Here is a 24,328-nt window from a genome sequence, read left to right as displayed (position 1 = left end):
CTGTGGACTATACTCCCAAATGCTAGGTGCTTACCTATATTAAGTTGGTATCAACGACAGTTTTAGATATAGAAGTACACCATCCCCACACCAAATCTCAAGAAAAGGTAGGTACCATTACTGAATTCTAGCAAAATTTTAATATGTTTTGTTCTAAGGAAAGTAAAGATCATGCAGGCCAGTTTCTTAGGTATGACAGCTTTAGCTTAGATACTCACTTTTTTGTTGCTTATTAAATCATAACAACTTCCTGTACTCTGGTAGTCACACAAGCAACATCTAAGGCTTGTTTTTGCTGCTTACTGTATTGACAAGTTACATGGATTGTGTTTCTATTCTTTCAATACTATTCTTATGTGGTCTTTCTTTAAAATACTCTCTGAGATAGTAACTCTGTCTTGCCAGGCATGGAGGAGTGCAAAATATTCACCGATGTGTGAAATTTTAGACAATTCTGTAGATGTGTACTTTTCACTTACCTTCATAGATCAGGGAGTATTTCGAAGTGATCTAGCTGGTAAGTAGCAGTTTCAACGCCAGTCAGAAGGAAGCTGTTTCAGCAGTGATGGCTACATGTCTCCAGCTGTTGCTGCTGTTCAAATGACGATTGTTTTCAATTGGATGGTGCCTGCTGACCTCTAACCCCTTGAAAGGAAGAGAAGTGAAGGCATAGAAAGTAGGGTAAGTAGACTTGTTTCTTAGATGGATGCATACCCCCAACCCATGCCTGAAAAGGTTAAAATAACATAAGATAGAAAAGTTATTAAAGAGAAGAAAGTGGAGGCCAGTGCTTATTTTAGCAGTCCCTAGCTAAAACCAAACTAACTTGCGCATGGGACAGATGCAAATAATACATCAGCCTTCTAAACTTTGGAAAACAACCTGTTCTTTCCCCAGTCCAAAAGGCTGCCCCTTCAGTTACCATATTTTAAAACAAGACAGAGTAAATCGAGAAAAGGTAAGGAGTCCTGTATTTGATGGGTACCATAGGACTATGTAGTATTTACAGGCTCCCACTTTTTCCTACACACATATAATATGATGGACTCTCTCTGTGGCTAATGAGGAGCAAGTTACAGAAAACTTTTTGGGGGTGGTGGTGTGGAGGCAGAGATTATGTTGAGCAAAAAGTTGGGTGGGGTTTATTCACTTTCACCATTCAGACTATTCAGTCTCTATTGACATCTATACATAAAAACAGAAGTTATGGTATTAATTTTGTTCTTGAATTATGAATAGGTTACACAGGCATATCTCCTTCGTGATTCAAACACTCAAGGAAAGATCTAGTCTTGGGCATCTACTCTCAAGAGTCTTCAACGTTTTTAATAACAAGTGACAGGAAATGTAGCCTGCAGAAAAAGTTTACAGAATAGAAAACAGTACAATGTCTAAAGTGGACACAGTATATGAGGGTACGTTTCCCTAAACCCAGGCATAAGTAGAACATGAAAAGTTACAAAAGTTCTTTACCTGATATCATGCTTTCTTCTTCTGTCCTGTAAAACTGGGCCTGTTCAGTTGTAGTTCCACAAGAATGAACCGTCTATATTTTCTCTTCTTGTAGCTGCTAGGTATATACAAAGTATATACAATAAGTCATTTGCAGTTGTTATAATTGCCAACAGCATTGTCTTATGAACTGATAACTCATTTACTTAAACATTACTTCTAAGTGGAGTAGCTTAGAACTTAAGTCCATTTTTTTGTGTGCGCTATAGTTACTGGCTTAGTGATGCTGGTTAACCAATAAGGTAAATGGCATTTATGAATACACACAACCAATCGATTTTCTCTATCAGTCAGTAACTACAGTGACTTGCAAGAAATGTTGGGAAGGCAGTGCTGGAACAAGTCTCTTCAAGGAGGACAAAAAGAAATCCATGGAGTTCTTACCTTACGATTCATCCTCATACTCAGATTTTCAGTCTTTTGAAATTTAACTGTCAGGATTTTTCTAAGGACTCCTGTTTTAAAACACTTTCCTCTGCAGTATCTCAGTTTCAAGCCCATGGCTTTTAATCACATGCCTAACTTTCTTAATCACATGGTTACCATTTGTTAAGAAAACTTCCAGTCATTAATGGAGCCTACTTGAATATATTTACTATATTTCGATCTGACGTACATATCTTACAAGAGGAGGATAGACCTGTTGGAAAAAGATAGAGCTGTTAAATGATCTTTAGTCTTGAAGAGAGGTTTTTAGCTGTGAGTACAACATTCTATAATTTTATTAGTCAAATGGGAGAAGTACAAAGAATGAACAAGAACTAAATGTGACTTCAAATCTTTGCATGCATAAATCTAAAAAGTAAGCTGAATGCAACCTAAAGAGAAGGCTAACTTTTGTTCTACTTATTTTAGTGTATATATAAACCAATTCAAAAAGTAAGTACACTTTTGCCTATGTTTCTACAGTAAGACCAAGGTAGAGCTCACTGTAGAAGTTTTTTTACTGCACATGTCTTGGATATGAATTTTTCCCAACACAATATACTCAGAGCCTATTCCAGTTCCCCTTTTTGGGCTCCGTCTCAATTTATTAGCTGTGCTCCTTGTGACTGGAATGAGCAAGTCTTGAGCCAAATGGCTGTCCTAAAGCCCTAATTATCTTCAAATTTGGGCCAAAGTCCTTATTGGTCTACATATTAAAGACAAAAACAACCAAAACCTCAAGATTTAGGGATACTCATTCCTTTTTTCAGCTGAAACTTGTTAAGACTAGTACTTTGTTTTGTTTTGTTTCTTTTCTTTTCCCTCAAAAGCTTGATTGTTAAATAGATATAAGTAAATTTGCTAGACATTTGACAATGTTATTTCCATCTTCCACCGTATTAGGAAGATGCGTCTGCTGCCACAGTTTGCTGTACTAGAAACAGAGTCAATTACAGAAGGAAATTAGAAGTTGACACAAAGGTCAGAGAGTAGGTGAACAAGGGAAGAGAAGTTCTGAAATTACACAGCTCTTGCAATTAAGGTCTGATAGTCCTTCTTTTATGGGTCATGGGAGCTGTGGCAGTTTTGATAAATGATTTAACTTTTATAACAGATCTATCAAGGATAGCAATGGCAGAGGAAAAAGTTCTCTTTACAAAAATCACTTACAAGAAAGGAGTCAGAAAGTTCCTTCAGCTTCCTTAACCTCATTGAATCTGGGTAATTCAACTGCCACTCTCAGCCTCAAAGTTCTTATTCTAGGAACACTTCTAATATTTGCCAAACCACTGGTAAATCTATATGCTGTCACATTTGACAGAAGAGTGTAAGTTTCAAATTACAGCACAAGTAACTCCTGATTTAGGATGCAAAACACGAAATAATACATCACACTAGCTTTAATGAAAATCAAACCCCACAGAAATTCTAGGCACACCTCATATACCACATCCTCACCTTTCAGTGGTGCACTCCCCATGCTCTGGATTTTGGTTCTGTTTAGAAATTGATAATAAAAAAAAGTTAATAGCATCCTTATACTACTAAGTTGGTTGTAATACTCTTGTGCATTGTCTTACTTTGGATTTATATTGCTACTGAAAGGAACTGGTCACTTCACTGTAGAAGGAACTATACTTTTCCATTATTACAAAGTTCCAGACAAACAGAACTGAATGACTGTTCTTTCTGAAGGACAGAAAGAAGTGGGTGGGGAGCAAGGATTACAGTTAAATGCTGACCTAAAAATAAAAATAAGTCCCACAACCAAATCAACCCTTCCATTCCCTCTTAGCTAAACAGAATAATCTGTGCACTTTTACAATAGCTGTACTTACTTTTGTGGATTCATTGTGTGGAAGCTTGCCTCTTTAAAGCATTAGACAAAACTATAATGCAGCAGAATCTAGGGCTGCATTAGGTGCGAATCATTTTCATAATAAAAAGGTTTAAAAAAAAAGGAAAGTCTGTCAAGCCCTGATAAAACATAGAGCATATTTCAAGACTAAGGAAAAGATCTTGACTAACGTGACAAAGAAAACATGCAGCATGCTGCAGTAGTATATTTGCAATCTACATGGGAACTCTTCGTATTGTTAAGCATCACAAGGCAGAGTCAGAGAGAAAAAACATTATTAAATGAATTAAGTTCATGAACTTATAAACTCATACACCAGGACAACCTAAATACAGTAATATTTTTCCAAGAGTCCTTGAGACTGATCGTTTAAATTCTGAAATTTGTTTCAAGTCTTTCTCATCCCAGGTGTAAGATTGAGAGGTTGTTTTTTTTGTTTTTTTTTTTTTTTTTTTTTTGTATGTTCACTTTTAAATGGCACTCTACTGTGAAGCAGAAGACCCGAGCTGATTAAGCCTGAGTGCCCTAATTTCTTGAAGCAAAGGGTGACTACTGCTTTTTTCCCCTCATGCCTTCTATAGTGCTCTGGGTGAACACTAGAAGAAACAGAGTGCTCAGCTTTCAAGGCAGTTGCCATCTTAAACACCAATGCACAGAACAGCTAAAAAGCACTTCACAGCTCATTCCAAAGTTCAGTTGTCAAGTCTGTGGAGACTCTTCCTGCTTATTCTAGCTTCTTTTTGTTTTTCCTTCTTTGACAGAAAACACAGCATCTAAAAGCTTTCTTTCTCTCTCCTCATCAGTCTAGCATGTTTCTCCCTAGAGCCTTTTGTCCTCAGGAAGATGGCAGCGACTTGCAAAAGCCTTCAGCCACACCAGGGAGGGGAGGAGATAAAACATACCCTGTGTGTGATAAAGCCAGGGGCAGGAAGAGGGCACCCACTGTCAGTGGAGCCTGCACAGTGTCCCAATAAGTTCAAACAGGAGAAAAAAGAAACAAGCCTTCATATTTTTCAGATTTGCAGCTTTTAATACCTCCAGAAGCCTCAGCAAACACCTCTGAGCAGGAAGCAGACCAGAGTTGGTATTTGCTGTAAAAGTTAAATTGAGCTCCAGAGGACAGATGAGAATTAGTCCAAAAAAGCATTCTTGACCCAAAGTGTTAGCTAAAACCACAAAAGTTAAGGTGGGATATTTGTCGCAGGACTGCTGTACCCCGAAACACATATGCACACCTGCAGAGATACCTGAATCTTGCCTGTGGCACCTCAATCACCAAACTTGTCAATAAAAAAATGAAACAGCATTAATCCTATATCATTAGTAATGAAGTATTTTCTGCAGTTCCCTGGCATCTACTTTGACACTGTTTGACCAGTGATTGCATACGCTGATCCTCATTTCTCCAAGTGTTAATTCAGCAAACTAGTCTGCAGCCAGGAGAAGTGAGCATTTAAATAAAAAGCAGCTGGCCTGTTACAATGGACGCATATTCAGAACCATGCACAGCGTGTCTGAGCACTGGACACCTCTACCCATCTGTCCTCCTTACTCATGTTTAACTAACTCTGAGGTATGACCGTCTTCTTTCTAACATGAAAGCACTGATCCTGTGCACTTGGAACTGGTTAAGTAGTGTTGATTCCTTTGCTGGCCTAGGACCAGAGCCACTTCTCATCCCAGCTGACTACAGACTAGCACGTTTTGTCAGCTCTGTAACTTCAATTAAGATTTATAGATATTAATGACAATAGGGATAGGATGGAGAAAAAAAAGTATTCAGACTACTATGGGAGCCTCTTAACCAAGCTCTAAATATACCCAGGCTCACATAAAAGCATTTAATTTACCGAGTAAATGAATTCTCACATAGCTGGTCCTAAATTCTAATTCAACAAAAGCTGCTCTTGGGTCCAGAGCAGCAGTACTGGAAACGCTTCATTCTCTCTACATTCTGCAGTGGTGGGAAGCCTGCTGAGGTCTCTCCAAAGTACTTTGACATACCAGGAATCAAGTGTCTTTGTTCAGAGGTACTGGCTGTCCTCCAATCTCAGGTAGGAGTGGGTATATATTTTACTCAAAAAATTTGAAATTTTAATAATAAAAAGCATGCACTTCATCATGATTACTGTACAGTAGCAATAAAACTTTCTGTAATACAAAAGACGGCTTCTGTTTCTATGTTAAATAAAACAAGCCAGAAAAGAAAAAGCCATATATAGCAACAACATTTTGTTCTCTGGTTAAAAGCAACATCATTTTGCATTCAAGTATTCATAATGTGGGAAAGCAGCAGAACAGACAAGTGCCTATGAGACAACTAATATTTGATTAATACTGTAACTCCAAATGAAGGAAACAATAAAAAGGATCAAATTATTCTCAATGGATCAGGAGCCAGGAAAAATAAAGCACGACCACAGTTCTTATGAATACTGACAGAAACCCATGACTTGTACGTTTTGAAGTATGCATAGCTATGACAAATCTGTGACATGAGGCCTACACCCACTAACTGTTATGGAACTCATTCTGCACTATAAACAAAACAACAAATAAAACCACACATGCAGCTGAACAGAAAGAATGTAAGGAGATCAGTATACGTACTTGGGACTGCAAAGTAGCATGTAACAACAAGCACATGAGCAGAACACGACACTGTGGTCACTGAAGTTTTACATTAAAAAAAAAAAAAAAAAAAAGAAGAAGAAAATATATGGATTAAAGTTTGAGGAATGTGAGCACTATAGCAACAGTGGTCTGCAGTAGAAGAAGAATAAAACAGGAAGGGCGTTACAGCTCCAAATGCACCTTGGCCCCTATTAGTCTGCCTCAAGCACAACCATGAAGCAGCAGCCACAGCTTTTGTACCTCCCCTGCCTGCTGCAGGTCTCAACCATGTTGAGACTTGGCCACCAAGATTACATACGCACCACTCTTTGGGTACCCGTAATGTTAGCTAAGCAAAAATTCTGCCTTCTTTAAAGACAAAGTTTATCCAATTATACAGAAGATTCTTAAATTCTGGGTGGTAGCTTAGCACAACGGACCGTTTTACAACATTTCTTACAAAAGCTCAGTCTCTAATGATAATTTGAGCAAGACCAAATAGGGGTTGAGTAAGCCAGACAGACACTTACTGTTCCTATATTTCTTTATCAGCTTCAGTTTGCTCACAACCTATCTGCTCCCCTTCCTGCTTTGGTCAGCATTTTCAGTTCTTACAATCCCTCTGAACTTTTTTTTTTTCAATTTAAAAATGATGCAGAGCAACTGGAGTCAGGGAAGGTTGCTCCTAATCAATACTTCTCCTGTTGTTTTCCAGAGCTTTTCTATGTGCTTTCTGGTGGTTTTCTACTTTAACTACTGTCAAAGTAGATAATCCACAAGGAAATGAGATACACAAACATCTCTCTTTTTCAGCACATGTAGCTTCCTTTCGATGTAGCGGTCAAAGGCTATAGATGGTAACATACAAAACCTACCTGCGGTAGGACAGAAAGGAGAATATTCAGAAGAAAATGTACATTTAAACTAGCAATTGTTAAGCATACAAAAATACTTTTTCCAATAATGCTGTTAGAACAGATCCACCTAGTTACACTGGGTTGGGGAGTGAGATTTTATTTAGCCAAGCTTAACAAAACTCTGCAGTTGGGGCTGTTAAAAGAACAGCTAAATGGATTTTGGCACGTAGAGTTTCATGAACAGGGGCTGTTTGCAATCGCATTTAGTGGACATCAGAGGTTATGAATGCCACTGGTACAGTACTGACTACCTCAGACATTTCAACAGAAACTGTATCAGCTACTTGAATGATTGTTTGTAGCTGAGGGATTGCAGGAAAACTCCCATTACTGAAAGAAACAACAACAACAAAAAAACTAATAAAGAGAATGAGCATAATACACAATTATTGATAACAAAAATCATGGCAAGGATTATCAAAATCTAGAAACATTTCCAAACAACAATACCAAAATATAATTCACTGTGATGTTTTCTGACATCCAGAAAGCTGTAAGTTAAATGAGGAAAACGATTTAGCCTGTTCCCTTAGCAAGTCTTGGTCAGCTGCTAGCTCTCTAGAGATTATGCATCTATAAACAGATACAATACTGAAGACTCAAAGAAAGCAAATAACCTGTTCTCATACAGCTTTCCTTGCCAGAAAATTAGTTTTTGAGACAACTGGCAGATAACAGCTTTATGCGGGAGCTAGCAAGACTGTACAAAAAGGCTTTAAAAAAAATAAAGGAGTAGCACAAATACTTCAGCACTAGAATCTGAAACGGTGTAACCCAGAGAAAAGGCTAGACTTCAAACGTGATGCAACACAGGCAGGAGTGGAAATAGTATGAGTGCAATCACAGTGGCTGCTAGTGTCTACTACCTGCATTACACAGGATTTGGAGATAAAATTATTAATCAGAGTGAAAATCTGCACAAATTGAAAAAAGACCATGTAGCAGTACTGTTTAGGTTAAACATTTAACCAGAAATTTCTGGCTGAATAAAAAATAAAGAGCAAATCATTAGAAAATAAGATGAAAACAAAGAAAACCCAACCACACTCTGTGTAGACATTCCAAAGAACACAAAACGGATGCTATTGCACAGGGAGTGCCAATACTGATCAAGCAAAAACATTATTGGCAAGCTATTTTTTGCCATACTTGAGCAAGTTTTTATCTAGCTCAGTACTCTGTAGCTGAGAAAAAGAAGGAAGGTAAAATAAAAATCGTGGTGACCAGATACAAGGTTATCTGTCCTCGATGCAAAGCTCAGCCTACTCCCTAAAATAATAATAATAAAACACACAAAACAAAACAGTTTTCAACTCACTACATGGTCTCATTGGTTTATAACTACCAATGAGAGCAGTAGAAACTTCAGTATTAATCCAAGTCTTCTACCTTCCCCCTACTTCTCTACTCCAAAGTACAGTATTTTAATTACAATGCTAGTGTTAAAATCCCCAGCTCAATGGCTATAAGGTTTCTTTCCTGAACTGATATTTTTATTTAGGCTTCTACAAGAAGTAGTAATAGAAGTCATAGTAATAGTCACAGATATAGTATCATCCAACAAAAACAAGGCTCAAAAAAGGCATTTATCTCTATCATCACAGTTATCTAAGCTCCACTTCTGTGTGACTCTGAAAATATCATCAGCGTCCTCCACATGAATCACCTGAGGGCTGTACCTGCTAACATTTATCCATTTTGACCACAATCTACATACAACAAACAGTAGTCTCTTTCTTCTTGCCCATAAAAATGCCCTGAATAACATCATACCCTCAGACAACACTCTGGCTACACCATTAACTCTCAGAAGCACATTATAATAGAATATTTATATATAATTCACCATACAAAGATAGACAATAGAAGATCAGTTAAAGTTATTAATGGAATCTTGTCCATATTTTGTCCAGTTTTTCAGTTTGTCCAATAATCTATCCAGTGTTGTTCAATTCAATTTTTAACCTAAATTAGATCTGAACAGCAAACATCTGTATTTTATAAGAATATTTTTAGAATTTTAGCATGGTAAGCTTTTATTTGGGGGGGGGGGCGAGCGGGAGGAGAGGTTACACAGGTGTTTGTTTTTTTTTTTGAAGGATTAAAGGATTTAAATTTATGACACATACTTTCATGTCATTTAGACTTTGATCTTGAGGATAAACTTCTGCTAAGATGCTCTTGCTATCTGTCCTTACTTATTGTCCCCTATCAAAATGACAGAAGCCTAACTTTTGTAAATAGAAGTGATGGATACTCCTTCCTGTGAACTACTGGACAATTTTGCTGTAAGAGAAACTGCAATTCATCGAGGAGCTGAAGGACTTCTATCTGATCTTATGAAATTGAAAAACCTCTTTTCAAAGGCTTGAATCAGCAAAACAGGGAAAGAACAAAGGAGCGTAAAGACAGAGACAGTAATTACCAAAAGAAGAGTAATTAAAATAGACCAGAGACTGCTTGAAGCAAACACGAATACATTGGTCAGAACAGGTCCATTAGGGCAGATTCATTCTAATAACAGTTCACGAATTAATGTTCTTTGCAGGAGAGAGGGAGCCTGGGAGAAAAGCTCAGCACTGACATGAAAGATCTGCTATGGGAGAGAAGGGAATTGAAGGGATAGAAGTACAGTGAAGCTCTGATTTATGAGCATGAAGACAGTTGCAGATAAGTCTCAGCATCAAGCCTAACTATAATCAGGTCCTTAGTCCCAAGGAAGCACAGTTGGTCCTAGGACCATTTAGTAACCAGCACTCACTTGACTCACAACAGAATTATTTAATAAACCACCTCAGTTACTTCAGGGTGACATTCCTGTACAAACCGGGCAGGCAGGCTCTATCCTGTTACCCCAAACATCCACAATCTCCAAATATTCATACAGATTTGTACATAGCACCATTTCACTCTGGTGACCAATGTCAGGATTTCCAGTTGTGTCACTTGGCTACATAAAATTCCTGTCTCACATGGAAGGAAGGCTCAAAATGAAATAGTGAGTGAATGAATAAAAGTTAGAGGTCCCACAAGATTTACACAAAGTAGCTTTGCTGAAAAAAATCTCTTCCCTGACTACATGTTGCCTGTACGCTGCTCTCAGAACAGCTTTTATTGGTAGTGTATAGAGACGTGTATATGAGCATATGCAGCATATATTGAGACAGTGCCTATTTCAGGCCTTCAGGAACAAGAGATGCTACAGGAAAGTAAAAATAGAAATTCCAGAAGTCTCAGTTCACAATGCAGCATAAGGGCTGCATCTCATACTCTGTTTATGCCTCAGCTTCCCCCATCAAGAAATTAAAACAAAAAACCTATAGCCTCTTATCAACCTTGCAAAATCAGGAATAAATCCACTAATGTTTCCAAGGTGAAGAGATTCTGTGAGGGCACAGGCTTAGCCACAGATGCATTTTCTTTATGTGGTGACTATTAGGCTTATTGATTTTAGTACAGAAAGAGGCTACCACTGGCTTTTTATTCTGATACCAATTCAGAGCCAATACAGCTAAGGGAAGTAGACTGAAGTGAATTCTGTTTGACCCTTCATCAACACAGGCACTTGCTTTCAGGCAGTGGAGTGACACTGGTATACTGCTGGTGTTGCTTTTACTAGAGGGAAAAAAGTTTCTTTTCAGAAGTCTTACTTAGTTCCTTCTAAATCTCTAGTGCATTTTTTTGTTTGTTGGTTTGCTTTGCTTTGCTTTTTGCTGTTGTTGTTTGTTTGCTTTACCTAGAAGAGTCATTGAAATGTAACACTGGACAACCTGTGGGATTATCTCAGCTAACTAAATATACCAGAATTACCAATCACTGTTTCTGCTTTAAGGTTGTAACAAACAGATACCAGGTGAAGCTACAGGGAAAAAAAGTGATCATGGAAAAAAATAACAATAAAACATCACACCTGTTCAACAAATGTAGATTTAGCTTTAAAGGGTCTAAATCTAGGGCAGTATGCCTTTGTAACAGGCAAAAGCCAGAGAAAAAGTTCAGTTTGAACATTCAAAGAAACAGCAGGAGAAGAAACCTTCTTTTACTTCTAAACTGAACACATTTCTTTGAGAAATAGCAGGTATGGAAACTCAAAAGTCCTTCTATTTTCTTTTCAGAATACAGCCAAACTTTAAAGTCTCATCCAGAGGACTATACACAAAAAATACAAAGCAGCCTGGGCTGGCAAATCAACCCATTTTGCATCTGTGTGATTCTTCTGTGACCGTGCCAGTGGCCTCTTGCCTGCACAGCTTGCCAAGGGATGTTTAAGGTAGCCCCGCAACAGCAGCAGCCGCTGCCACCTTCATTTGCAGCCCCATCCTGAGCACAGGCAGGAGCAGGTCACAGCCCTGCCTCTTCACATAACTGCTCCATGTTGGAGGGAGCAAGCGGCGGGGAGAAAGAGGAGTGTAGGAAAAGAGGAAGAAAGGAAGAGAGAAAGCCCATAAAGCCACACATACTTTCCCCAACACCTCATGCCTCCTCCTCATCACTGTGCAGACCAGGTCTGTACGCACCTCCTGTCCTCATCCACCTTTCCTCCCTTGCACAGGCCCTGTACCCACCTCAAACCCCACTGAGCTCCCTCAGCCTCTCCTCCAGCCACTCTCAGCAGCCCCCTCCCCAGCTGCCCTTGGGACAGCAAACTTGTGCGTTGCTTGCCCTGCTGAGAAGCCCTGTGCTGACCCTGGCCCCATCCTCTATAGATTTCTTTAAAAATTAAATACATATTTCTTTAGCTTCAGATCTCTTTAGGTTGGGGAACAGCTTTGGAAGGTGATGAATTTTTAAAGAAGGTTAGAGAACTGAGGAATCGTTTTAGATAGAGCTGCAACATAATTTTAAGTTTTCTATTTTGCTGCATAATAATTGTAACAGTTGCTTTTACAGCTACAAACTCATTGACACAGTAAGTAGAAAGAATGAATCTCTGGAAGAGAATAATGTTAAAAATCAGATACATTAAATTAGCGCAAGTTTACAAAACTTTCCCTCCCCACTGTGTTTATTTGAAAGGATGAGAAGAAGATACAGAGAAACCTGCATTTTGAATAGGGGGCAGCAGAAGCGGACCCTAGAATTGAGTTGTCTGCCTACAGTGCTGTCAAGGCTGACTGTCCTGTTGGGGATGAGTTGGGGGGTGGAGAGCTAAGTAGGAAAGTTTTGACACTGTTTAAGCACTGTTCAGCGGTAAGTAAAGCATTGGTGTTTGATAAACACTGCTTTGGTCACAAATCCAAAACACGGCACCATACAGAACTGCCGTGAAGAAGAACAGACCAGTACAGATACCTTGTACCACCATCTCTTCTCAGCAGAGTTTCAGCTAGGAGTCAGACAGCCAGGCATGGAAGAAAGTCAGCTAGGAAAGCATCGTGCATGAACTAGACCATACGTGGACTCCTGCAGAACATATGGAAGGTGAAGATCTTTCTACCTCACTGCATCTCACTTCACCCTAATACAAACAAGTGTGCTCTGAACTACCTATTGCCCACCCCTCAAAAAACAAAGTGACTAATTACTGTCATTATGACAGTCTAGCAAACATGTTTGAATAAATACGCAGCACGCACACTCATGCCCATAGCAAGGACACAGAGGTGAATGAAGGATTCACTTTGCTGTTACGCACAGAAGTGGTCGTGACTGTCACTTACAGATTATTTGAATATCAGCCTTTTGCAGAAGGAGAGTTTCTGCACAGAGGATATCAAGGTAGCACAGAAAGGTCACACGTACTTCAGCAATGGCACAAAGCACCTGATTACTAATAGGAAGCATGAAACCAGCAAAGACAGAAAGGCTCTAAAGATCTGAGGAACATTAAGGCTGTCAGAAGGTTGCTTATACCAAAACCTCTTAGAAATACACATCGAAGAGGACAGACTCTCCCCTTGTTCTGACGATTATTCTCAATAGCAATGACACCAGAGCTTCATGGAGAATAGCTTTGTTTTAACAACATGGCACAGGAAAGTAAGTGCATGCAGTCCAGTAAATACTGAACAGAAAAGCTAGGAAAAGAGCAGCCTAGAAGATGTGGAGAAAGAAATAAAACAGTAACTCTAAAGACAATGAGAAAGCAGGGAAAGGCATTCTGTAGGTGGCTGTTATTTACAAACAGAAATGACAAAGGTATTTCTGTATAATGTACATTTTGAAAGAATGGAAACCAATCATCTCAGCTCCCTTTTAACAGTTCCTTCTTTTCTTGAATTCAGTCGCCTGCTTCATCTAAATGGAAATTTCAAACTTGGAAATACAGCTAAGTGCTATATCCCACAGGTTTTAGTGTGTATCACTGCCAATGTCAAAGAGCATCAATGATCCTTTGCAGGGCCATAGAATCTCAAAGTCCAAATATCTGCAGATATGTCAGGACCACTGTAAAGGTGCTGTGCCAGCATTCAATTATGCATTCGTGAAAACCGATGTACGAAGGTTTCCACATGGATCACCAAAGCTCAGAGTTGCGGCACACACCACACTAAATGATCTGTTTAAATAATTTTAAAATATTCATGGTACAAAGGTAAACCAAGCAAGTTGTCGGTATTGTAATCTTAGAATAAATAAGTCACTTTCTATCTCTACGTGGAAAAATAAAACTAATTCTCACAAAAATCTGCCCAAGTCTCATCAACAGGGACTATATACACACATTTATTAATGACACTATAAACTTGCTTTTCAGTGGCAAGTGCCGGAAGCGACAAGTACACACCTGGCTGGCTACATCACATCCTGGGCCAATGGAAAGTTTGGTTCCCCTGGCTCAGGGAGGTCTGAACATTACTGTCCCAGTCCCGTACACTGCCACAGCAGAGCTTTCCCAGAAGCTTGAGGAACGCTGTCAAGTCCAGAAATTCAGCAGAGGTTTTCCTCTGGTCCTTTTTTTGCAGGGTGAGGGGCAAATGGGAAGGGAGGGAGATTATGCTACTCATTTTTCATGTTGTACCATATTTACTTAAATCTAAAACCTTAGGGCACTTCACTTACTTTGCCATAGCTCCGCAAGACCTAAAGGATGATTCTTGGAAAAAATTGAAGTAAGATCAGGGATCGAATTATAAAACCCTTTGAGTAAAGATCTGGAAGAGTCTGCAAAATGCCATACATCTCTGTAACACTGTTGTAATAAAGCCTGTGCTCAGAGAAGCAAAAGAAAGTATGAGCTATCTTTCTAAGCCAGCTGATCTTCCAGTCTCAAACAAGGTTAGGTAAGGGTACAGGTTTTAGAAAACAAATGAACAAACAAACAGCCAAAAAAAAAAAAAAAAAAAAGTAAATGTCACAGCGATATTTGCTGTAAGAGTCGTGTAAATGTTATTTATTGTGCCAAATGCATTTCCAAAACAGATGCCTTCCACAATCTTTTTGTTCAGCAACATCAAAATAAAAGTTACAGTTTGAGCCTTCTAGGCAGCAGTACCATTCATAGGTTGCCATGAGGCCAGTTCATTCCAGCACCAGAAGAGCAACTCAGCTTGTTCCTCTATGCTGCCCTTCAGCCTTCGTTCAGCTCTGCGGACACGTCTCGTCTATCGTGGTGCAGAGCTGTTTGGAGAGCTAAGAGCTAGCCCCTGTATGGGACGTCCTGACCTACAGCTCCAGGCACAGACCTTTCTACATTACTTGTCACCCAAGAGTCTCGTATCAGAGGCACTCAGACTTGTTCTGCCTCTGGTATTGCCGTCTCTGCTACTTGTGGGGAAGCCTTAGAGAGTTCAGGGTTTGGGTCCCAAAAGCTTTGCCATCAAATGTAGAAGTTTGCTAACACAACTTGAAACTTCAAACAAATGCGATTTATCTGACAAAGACGTGCCAGACCACTACCAGACCCATTTCACTCGAGTCTCTACCCCTTATTTGTTTATATATTTAGAGCTCAGGACTAAAGGTCTTAGGACCACGTACATCTTAGGGATTTGCACAACTGGAACATTTTCACAGGGCCCTGAGAGATGCTAGATTTAAGTGACAAAAACATTTTTTCAGTAGAAAATCCTATTACTTAAGGGAAATCTTCTGGGGAAGTATTTTGAAAGGTACACAGATCCACAACTTTCCTTCATTAAAGCCTAAACACAGTACCATAATCTGAGCCAAGCTGATGCAAAACAAAAACACTTTGATTTTTCTCAAGTAGAATCAGCTATTCAGTTTTGGACAAATTCAATATTATTCTGTGTTATTTGAACATGCTGCCTCAGTGACAAATGACTTTGGCCATCACAGGGCTCTGATTCTCCTCTGCTGCCCAGACACCTCTCACAGTATCTCCTATTCCCCTTCCCTCCTGAGCAAGTGCAAGATAAAAGGGAGAATTCATAGCCATGGGGCACCTCCTGGGGCTGAGGTGTAACTACATAAAATAGTAAGCATTTGTTATTCAGTTTACATTTCAAACATGGACAAGAGTTAAATACATATATATATTTTTATAACTTTATGAAAATGTAATATAATTTTCCTGCTCCCCAGGAAAACAAGTCAATTTTTCAGCTAGTTCCATTTAGTAACAATGAAGCTACAGGATCTCACTCACCAGAATACATTATTGCCACAAACACCGTTAATATATTACAGCCTCTCAACTTCTAAAGCTTGCCTTCTTGACTGAAATCCAGTTGCCACCTACATAAATAGCACCAGATTATCCTTTGGAAGGAAAATCAGACAGCACCACCACCAACAGGAAGAAGCTCATTTGTCCACAACTCAGTAAGGAGCTTCAAGACATGTTTCATTCTCAATATCTTGAGCTGAACTGTGCACCACTCATTAATCCTTTAATCTGAATAAAGGTCCTCCTGGCCGGTGTCAGCACACAGGCAGGCACCATTATATCACCAGAGAGCGTCAGTGCACAGGGAAGTTGTCGTTTTGTTTTCTTCACCACAGCAACAGAACTGCTTTGATTTACAAGGTTAAGAGACAGCAGAGAAGCTGTCACACCAGGTCTGTTCTCCTTCCTGGGGGCAACCTCCATGACTTATTTCCACAGACCAGTGTCTTTTTGTCCTTTCCCACTCTGCTCTTACCAATAGCAACCCCTGCACAGTACAATGCAGTACAACTACAGCGAGGCATAGGACTATATCCTACTAACTGTAGACAAAACAGGGTACAAAGTTTCTTTCAATCTGACTAGACAGTTTTTTGTTCTTCACAAATGCATCCTCTTTACCTTGATATTATTCACTTCAGCTTTGCTCCAGCCTGATAGTTTAGACTACAGTTTCCAAAACATAAAATATATCTTGGCTTCAGTGGTCCTCTGTTTAGACTCCAAACTACATGACAGTGTAACACTCGCATACTACTGAACTGGTGCTGCTAGAGGGCAAAAGGAGGGGAGAAGGCAATGAAAGTTATTTCTATGTGGAGTTCGTTTTTTTAGCATTGTGTGTTGGACTTAAAAATTATTTTTCTTTATTCTTCTTAACATGGGCACCACTCCAGTGTTCGCTAGGCTGGAGTAACTTTCAAGGTGCACTTGTGTTACAGGTATGCAGAGGTATTTACCATCAATTAGGAGAGAGCCATCTATCAGACTCGGTGTACTTTTGAGCCTGCAGCCGCAACATTAAAAGGGCTACAGAGTTAGCTATGGACAAGCCTGAAATATGACTCTCTTTTGGATATCAGTTGCAAGATAAAAACATTTGCATGGTGTTTAAAGCAGCCAAAGAATCTTGTAGTCCTGCTGTTGGCTGTTTTCACAAAATTCAGATTTAAGGAACTTTGCTAGGACTGAACAAATTACCCTCAGTGTGCCACAGGCTAAGGCTGAGATCAGCAGCACCAAAAACATGTTGAGTGGATATGAATATACAACCCTGCTCAACTCCACTTGTTACAAGAAGTGCCACTAAAGGAAGATTTTCTATTATGAAGGATCCCTTCCATCACAAAGCAACAGGTTAAGAGACTATCAGAACAGTCCAATTCACTTCAACTTCCAGAAAGTAGATCAAGTGAAAGCTTTGTGTGTTTGTCAAAACAATCCAGACACAGTAGAGATGCTGATGCTTCTCACTGTGCTGTTTCCAAATTGGATTGACTGTGAGTACAGCAATTCTCCTCAGGAGTTTTCAGACAGAACCAGGCCTAGAGTATGGAGGCAACTGAATATGATCTGAGGCAGCAGTTTCCCAGGAGCAGTTAAGAGACAAATACCAGTATTTGTCACAAAGTAAAATCATCCTTCATCTTACAAAATGCATGCTTGCAATCTCCTTAAAACATTTGAGGCACTCCTGTCATTCCAGGGATGTGAGTGAACAAACAAAAGAAATACAGGAAACAGCATTTACAGTAGTTACTTACAAAAGAAAGAACTTCAGCACACCTTCCCTAAGTACTGGGGCTATCTTGAATCTCTTTCCTAGCCTCACTGACTTAATTGGTTAATGAAAAATCATTAAGAACCATGATAAATGGTTTCTGCTCAGTCACATCAATGACAACAACCAAAGATGGATGAGAGATAATTAAAAGAAAAATGTTCCATTTACCTAGCAAGATGGAGGATGTTTTCTATGAGAAGCGCTCTACCAAATGTTTGCCAAATTCAGTACCGCTGAACACAGATCTGATCTCCTGCATGAAACCACTAAGTGTTTCCATAAGAAAGGATCTTCTCAGCCTTCCACTTGAATTTTATCTGGTTCTATAGCATTCATGTTTCTGGATGTTAGAAACATCTCTGAGAAGTCTAACACATTTAGCAGAGGAAATTTTAATCTTTATGTTATTTGAATACAGTCAGTCTTGATACCTGGGTCTGAGAAAGACCCTGAAAGAGGCAGTAAGACACCTTTTAGACCATGTCCTTCATTTATCCCTGCCATGATTTTCAAAGCTTAAATCTTTTTTTTTTCTTGACATTGATCACAACATAACAATAAAGCAACATTTTCCTCTAGCAGCTTATAGTTCTCTTGCTAATGAGTCTGACAGCAACAAGGCTTGGTAGTGCCTGACCACTTTCAAAACCTATCCAGAACCCTGAACTAATACTGTTTCACTTGATGGGGTTTAATACAAATTGGACACCAGAATTTGCGGACAACATTTTTTTAAAGTCCATTTCTTATGCCACCTTTGAGTAAATAATCCCAGAAGAAGAGAGCAAGAATTAAACAGAAAGTTTTACCACAGAATAAAGTATTACAAGGAATCTTGTAAATTCTTGATGAGGGGTTGAAGAGCATAGTGCACCCTGCACAAACCCTGAAACCTATGTTGGAAACAGCTGACAGCAGGCATTGCTTTGAACATCAAATAGACATTAGAATTAAGGAGCCTCTGAGTCAAGTATGGGCTTTCTGTAATAGTCAAATGCTTTTTGGAATATGGGAAGCAGATACTGGATATATTTGACGTGTTTTTACTGACCATCCACCACTTAGAAGTTTATTTGCTATTAAAAAAAAAACAAAAACCTCTATTCATAAATCTTAACCTCGCTATGTTGAAAACAGCTGAAACAGATTGTATCTTTATCAGCACTGAATTCAATATGAGGAGAGTTTTGATTTAGTCAGCATACACAGGACATCTCAAAAGAATAAAACCCAACCAAACGCACATGCCCCTGTGGTATAAGACATGGGGAGGGCAACTCACTAGGCAGGCTGTTTTACTGTGAGCGCTAAAGCAAGTTCCCATGGAAGTTACTGGCTGGTGAAGTTCATGTCCTTGTGCCCAGGTTCTGAACACCTGTACTCAGAAGAGACATTTAGGCTTTCTCTGGGATAGTAATGATATTATCCTGACTGAAAATCTGCCTGAAGGCCTGCAAAGACACTTAGATTACATGTAGATTTATTATAGATAGAGTTGAGTCTAGGTTATTTCAAGATGACCTGAGCCTTCCTATTGACTATAATCACTAGATTCCAACTCTTTGCCTTGGAGCATTTTTTCCCCTCAACCTGAATTATTTTGGAAAGCTACAACCACATTGTTTCACCCATTTCTAAAAACAAGACCATTGATAAAGCTGCTTTGTGCCTACTAAAACCCAAGGTGAGATAGGAGTGCAAATTCCTGCTTGCCTGCATCACACTGCAAACAGGCTGCGAGATACATGAAGTTACCTTTCTATTGCACTGAGCACTACTGATAAAGCCTCATCTGGAACACTGCTAGCAGTTTGGGGGAAGACACTACAGGAGTGATAAAATCTAGTCAAAGTGCATCCAGGTGAGAGAAAAGAAAATGAGGGAGAGTGAAAACACCACCAGCAAAAAAAGCAGACTGGACAGATAAGCACCATACGGTCTTGTATGGTGACTGAGGGAAAGCCAAAACTTTTCAAGTACATAAAAGACTGCCTTTTTTGTTTGTTTTGTTACCCTCTCAATGTCAGCTTAACCCAATTTTCTTGCCCTATCCATTACTGCAAGAAGAATGGTAAAACACTTGGTAAATCTGTTTTACAGATAAACACTGCAATAGATTGCTTGGAGGATCTGAAGAACGAATTAGACAAACATCTCTGTGGCTGATAAAGGCATAGTCAATAATGCCGCATGGTGCAAGACGGAATAGATGTTCTCTCTTTTTTTTCCCCCCAATTCTGTGATTGTTTATCTGTGTATAGTTCTCCTAGATTCCAAACACATCTCTAAATAGTTCGTACTTCTGCAAGTCAAACCCCGGGGCTCCTTATTTTCTTCTAGGTGCCCACCACACATACACACACACACACAGACACAAAACGAGTAATCACCTCTGAAGAAGCATGGTCTAAGTGAAAGGCTTTGTATGACAGAGACAGCAGTTGATTGTAGTTGCCCAGGACAGTTTCTGAACATCAATTTTCCTACATACACTCTGGCTGCTTGCTATAGCAACCAGCATTTATTATGCCCCCAACAATATAGTGTCGCTATTTTAGATACCTGTTGTGCATAACCTAATGCAGTACCCTACAAGGGAACAATGTTACAAGACATGCAATTAAGGATCACATTGCAAATACACTTAAGGTCAAGTGAGGTTGCGGAGCCACTCTTCTTTATGGAAATACCCGTCAAGGTTTGGCCACACACCCTCAGTGTGCTTTACCCAGGCTGTTGCTATACATTTGTGAAACGTAATGTTGTTACCCTGCAGCAAGTTTACTGTTTCTACCCTCCAAGTCACTTTAAAATGTTTAACACTAGGTGGAAAATACAGAAATTTATCTGCTTCCCAACTCCAGGATTATTTACCTGAAGGGTAATCTTGCCTCTCTCGTGGCCTGTTCTTTACTGAGGAGCCCAGATGATTCCCAGAGAATTGCCTTGGAAGCTCTCAGTGATTTACAGGATTTTGCAGGATTATGTAGAGTGTTTCCCACCCCAGCAAACTTATTGATTTCTTCCCCCTCCCCCTCTCCACAGAGGGATTTGAAAGGACAATTTCTAAAAGTGCTATGGCTAAGCTTCTCCATCTTTGTGAACACAGTTTAGTTAAAAGAGATGAAACTTCTGCCTCAAACCAGATGCAAAGCAAAACAACTGTGTGTACACCGATGGCACAAAAAGGAAGAGCTGGGACTACTCATTTTTCTGACAAGCAAGCAATGTATCTCAGCATTCATTTATGGAGGACTTCACACAGCCTAGCAAACAGAAGGAGGAGGTGGAGAAGAGAAATGAAGGAAAGATCAAGGAGAGAGAAGTTGTACCTGAGGGGAGGACGTGAACAAAAAAGTTAGCTCTAGTGGAGAGCTCTAGAAGTAGTTGGGTACTGCTGAAAATAGGCTAAGGGTTAAACAGTGGAACCAGGTGTCAGAGCTGCACAGAAGCAGGGACGAGCACAGCAATAACACAAGCCCAATACATGCCGTTGCCCCATAGGCAGCATTACAGAGGCACCCTTACACCAGCTGCCAAAAATGGGCTCTACTAGAATTTTCTGTACTAGTTTCCTCTTAAATGGGCATCTTATAACAGTAAAATAATAATTAAACAAAAAAAAAAAAAAACACAATACATTTAATTCTTTATCAGACTGCTCTCACTGGACAAAGCAAGCTTAAAATGCAAGCCCTAAGCACTGTAGGATACATTTTTAATCAAGTATTTGAGTTGCTATTTGCAATTCATTAAGAGCAAGAATCAGTAGCTTCTAATGGCTGGAGCAGCCGCGCTGCTCCTCTCGCAGTTTGTGGCACGCACACCACGTTGCCGCACACATGGCAGCACTTCCCTCTGGCTATAACAAAACCGAGAGCAGATGGCACCAGCTAGGGAGCCATTACACAGCTTCGAAAGCACCTATGAATGTAAACCACTGAACATAAAGATGACTGTCATCACCTAATGGTCATCACACAGGACTTCTTGTTCCAAATATTTCACTGTCTCCAACCACAAGAGCAACCTAAGGGTTTCCAGCACTTGGCACAAGCACTAAGGTTGTAACTGAATATCAGCCCTCCAGCCAGAAGAGAGCAACCAGGCACACAGCAGTTACTAATTTTATGCTGTCTAGATAAAAGAGCACAAACTTTAATTGAATCTGATTTCACCCATTAAGAAAGCAAAAACAAGCATGCATTTCTAATCCTGCTGTGGCAACACGCAATCAATCCATATTCCTATCACCTGAATGATATTTTTTAAAGCATTTAATAGAACTTTCAGGAGGCTTTGTCCAGAAAGTTCAGTGGACTCTCACAGTAACATAACTGAAGCTTCTGTTCATTCCAAAGCAAGCAAACAGCTAAACACATAGAATGCACAAGAAAAACCAACGTACACAAAATAAACAAACAGAAAGCCCCAAACCCACAAACAATAACATCACAACAGTTCACGTGTTACTTTGAAGACACAAAATTCCCATCTCCTCAGACTGTATTTATTCATTTGTCTCACTAAGCTCACATTGGGCTGTTTGGAAGGATGATCTGTACTGACAGTGACTACAGCGCACAAACTGGCAATGCTGTACTCAGTGTGCCACATGTACACCTCTTAAAAGCATGTGCACAGGTTCTTTTAGCTCAACACTCAATAGTGATATAAGCGTAAGATAGAAGTTTTCTTCTATTTACTTTACAAATAAACAGAAACATTGAGACTACATGATTGTGGATGTGGTAGAGAAACTTCTGTTTTGTGAATTATGTGCCCCTGATTCTTGCATATTGCTAGATAATCCACGTGCACTCACCGTTCTCCATTTCGGTAGAAATATCCTCATGGCCATAGTAGTAATAATAATACTGCTCTTTGGCACAGCTCTTTTCAACACAAGACATTATATTTAAATACAACTGATATTGTCACATTGCCTTTGCTTTTGTCTGAAACATTTGCACATCTGGATACCGATAAAAAAAATAAAAATCGTTATCCTTTCATCTCTGGATACTTTTAGGGGATAACACTGGTTTATGGTAGGTCCTGGTGTGACAGTTTATATTCAATAGTATGTGTTAGGTTAAAAAAAAAATAAAATCAGAGCCTACAGAGTGTGTAAGTTAAGATTTACGCTTTCCTATACTATTTTTAAAATGCCACTGATTCTGCTTTTTTCTTTTTTGTCAATGATTGCCATAATTTATATTAAAACATATAAAAATATGTGAAACTATAATGTAATGTTAACGTCAGGAAAAACACTGCAAGAGCAGTATTCAATTGTGTAAATATCTCCTAAGAGATGTAGTGAAATCCTGCATCTCTTGATTCCTTTAACAGTAGGCTGGATAAGCCATTTTGAGAAGGGCAAGGGAATCCTGTAACAGACAATGGGAGCTGGTTGATGTGATCTGTCTGCACCAATCTGTTCTATTTTTAATTGAGGTAGTTCTGTGGTGATCCTGTAAGGCAAGGTTACTGCTGTAAGCATATTGTTGGTACTGCAATTATCACATAAATAGTCAGCTCTGACATTTCCTCTCAGCTGAGTATGAATTTCTGCCAGGTTGCTTCCCTGCAACATTTGGCAAACAAACCCATCTTGATCAGAAGGTAATTTATTGCACACTAGAGTTCAGTGGGTGTGATCACTGAAAATGACAGATAATCAACAGTTTGGGGGTATAATAGAAGCAGCAACATATTTATGCACACAAATTAAAATGGCATATCTAATGTGAACATTTACAAGCATGTTTTTTTGCTTGTTTGGTTTTTAATAAGTGGACAGATCACAAGGACTGGTAAACCTGGGGTCCAACACCCTCAAGAACAGGAACACAGATTTAGGCAGCCTCCTGATCTCACAGGCAGCTCACTGCGCAGGTAGGCTGAGTTGTAAAATGCTCAGTAAGCGTTCTTCTGCTGAGAGAGGTTTATACTGTCTACAGAGCAACCCAACGCAGATTTTAATTAGCTCATTTGGGCGGTGGTACCAATACATATATGACAGCATGGATTGCAAACGTAACGTAAGAAGCTGAATAAATCCTTAGCAAAGTACATGTAGCCCATGGCAGCTGCGACTGATTTAACACCAGCTCTGACTGCAGCGTAAGCATATTGTAGAAGCCTAGCTTTGGAGGTGCACTCATAAGCTAAGAGCCTCAGCCTCGCTGACTTTCAGAGAGACACATGAACTAGGCGAAGCTGCCCATGGTAAGAGATGCTTCATTACTTTGAAAAACCATGTCAACAGATTATTATGCTAACGATTTGTTACACTACCTTTGATTCACTTGTTTTTGTGTGTTTTTTACTGTTGTATTTAGGGTTCGTCTGGATAAAATGTATCCCCACTTCTAACACAACTGCTTTTAGAAGCTGGTTTTGCCCAGCAAGCTCTGTACAAGTTGAAAGTGTTCTGTTGCTGTTAAGTGCACAGTGGTAGCTGTTTCAAGCTTATTTGATGTAAGGAAAAAATAAACTTGCATAAATTTTGCTACAGGGCTTTACACCTCACTGAGGCACCGATGCTTTGAAGACAGAATCCCTTATAAAACTATCCAGAAGACAGTACTCTGTTCAAGCCATAGTCTTTGGGATAATGCAACTAACTGGTGCTGTGGCCT

At 39.5% G+C, this 24,328-nt stretch overlaps 1 long non-coding RNA gene across 6 annotated transcripts in view; it reads right to left on the bottom strand.

The window, feature by feature from the left end:
* Positions 1-24,328, bottom strand: part of LOC311438067 — a 68,568-nt gene that overhangs the window by 6,838 nt on the left and 37,402 nt on the right. For 3 of the 6 annotated variants that reach the window (XR_014693906.1, XR_014693907.1, XR_014693908.1), the window contains 2 exons: positions 1,474-3,434; positions 480-645 (listed from right to left, as the gene is read on the bottom strand). This is a non-coding gene — a long non-coding RNA (uncharacterized lncRNA). The remainder of the gene's footprint in view (positions 1-479; positions 646-1,473; positions 3,435-24,328) is intronic. The other 3 variants (XR_014693903.1, XR_014693905.1, XR_014693904.1) reach the window with 2 other exon arrangements.

This window comes from Aythya ferina (genome assembly GCF_964211825.1).
Source record: "Aythya ferina genome assembly, chromosome: 5".
NCBI lineage: Eukaryota > Metazoa > Chordata > Aves > Anseriformes > Anatidae > Aythya > Aythya ferina.
This window is presented reverse-complemented; position numbering and strand designations above follow the sequence as displayed.